The following is a 1,781-nucleotide window of genomic DNA, read 5'->3' as shown; positions in this document are numbered from 1 at the left end:
TTTTTAAAGTAACAACTCAGAATGAAACAGGAGTAACAACTTTCTACTTCTTACCTTTTTAAAAATGTAGTGAGTAGAAAGTACAGATAATTGTGTAAAAATGTAATGAGTAAAAGTACAGATAATTGTGTAAAAATGTAATGAGTAAAAGTACAGATAATTGTGTAAAAATGTAATGAGTAAAAGTAAAAAGTACGCTGAAAAATAATTACTCATGTAAAGTACTGATAAACAAAATTTCTACTTAAGTACAGTAATAAAGTATTTGTACTTAGTTACTTTACACCTCTGATAAATATGGWTTTAATGTAAATTCAGGTTATAATTCTACCAGATTTCTTAAAGTGACAATGTTTTCAAACCAGATCCATGATTATTGCGTCATTTAAGTCTTTTTAAAGTTCCTCCAGTTAAACATAATGTTMTGCTAACATTGTTAGCATATAATGAGTCTGATCAGAGCTGAGCAGCAGCAGAGTTGAAGGTTTTAAATGTCTCAAATGACACATTTAAACTGTTTTCTGATCACAACAACAAGTTGAATCAGATGTGTGTAAACTGATCTGAGGGACGTTTTGGGTTTTAAATCTGAATWAAATCTAACAGAAGCTTTTCTCAGTTCAGCTTTAATCAAAAGGATAATAAAACAAACGGAACCTGACAGAACCCGCCTCGAACTGACACTGGGCCAGTCCGGAGCTAACCCACCGAACCGGGCCTTTCCAGTCCTCCATACACCTGGACCGGACCCAGACCTGTCTCTGACTCCTGTGCCTGTCCCTGGTCCCAGTACCGGTCCCTGGTCCCAGTACCGGTCCCTGGTCTCTGACAGCCTCGGACCGAACTGACTTCCAGGTTCGGTAAACAACAACAGGTCCAAACTTCATGCTAACAGAGGTTAGCTGCAGCTGCCACAGCGATTAAAAACGGAACAAATGTGTTTAACAGCCTTCAGCCATAAAAACAAATACATCACAGAGCTTTTAAAACACCCGTAACAAGTAAAAGTTAGATCGTTTTAAACACAAACGCGGAAATGAGTCTGAGGACAGGCCGAGGGACACTAACCTGGAGCAGAAATCTGTCCGTTTCTCTTCATCTGAAGTTAAACATCACTAATTTAATCTGCTGTCAGCGGCTAAACGTCCTAATCCAGGTTTATATTAAACATCTGTAACTCTGATGAATCAGTAAATACTACTGTGAGTTCTGCTAACAAGTTACCAAACTCATCGGCCCTTTAAGCTAATCAGAACACACGTCAACCAGCAGTTATGCGTCATGACGTCACACGCTCAACAGGAACTGTGCGTCAAGATAGAAAATAAAATGCTACTTTTATCCTTTATAGCAAATTTAAAACCTATAGTCATTGTAACTTTGAAAAACTTTAACTTTGTTAAAATATTTAACCTTATTTACAAAAAAAAATACTCTCTTCTTATGATCCTTTGACCTTTAGCTACTCTTGTTTTGCTAATTTAAGCTTTTAGCTGTTTTGCTCCATTTAGCTTTTAGCTAGGGTTCTGCTAAATTTATTCTGGATTAAGTACTCCTGGCTTAAATTTCAAACTTGTGTGAAATAATTCCCCATTGATAAATKTAATTATTAGATGAATTTCCTCACGGATAAGAACCTGATTCTGAGACGATCACTGATTGGACATCTGTGCAGTTCCTGATGTTCTTCATGTTCTTTGACTTTCTTCAAAACAACCTTATAAAATACAGGTTTTCAAAAAAAAATTTCAAACAAGTTTAAAATTTTATATTTTTGTTAT

At 35.8% G+C, this 1,781-nt stretch overlaps 1 protein-coding gene across 2 annotated transcripts in view; it reads right to left on the bottom strand.

Moving 5' to 3' along the window:
* Positions 1-1,263, bottom strand: part of fbxo34 (F-box protein 34) — a 7,532-nt gene extending 6,269 nt beyond the window's left edge. For both annotated transcript variants that reach the window (XM_014022145.1, XM_014022146.1), the window contains exon 1: positions 1,069-1,263. The gene's annotated coding sequence lies outside the window, so the exon portion shown is untranslated. The remainder of the gene's footprint in view (positions 1-1,068) is intronic.
* Positions 1,264-1,781: the final 518 nt, after the last annotated feature.

Source organism: Austrofundulus limnaeus, unplaced genomic scaffold (genome assembly GCF_001266775.1).
Source record: "Austrofundulus limnaeus strain Quisiro unplaced genomic scaffold, Austrofundulus_limnaeus-1.0 Scaffold318, whole genome shotgun sequence".
Lineage (NCBI taxonomy): Eukaryota > Metazoa > Chordata > Actinopteri > Cyprinodontiformes > Rivulidae > Austrofundulus > Austrofundulus limnaeus.
The sequence above is the reverse complement of the archived record's forward strand: the minus strand, read 5'-3'. Positions and strand labels throughout refer to the sequence as shown.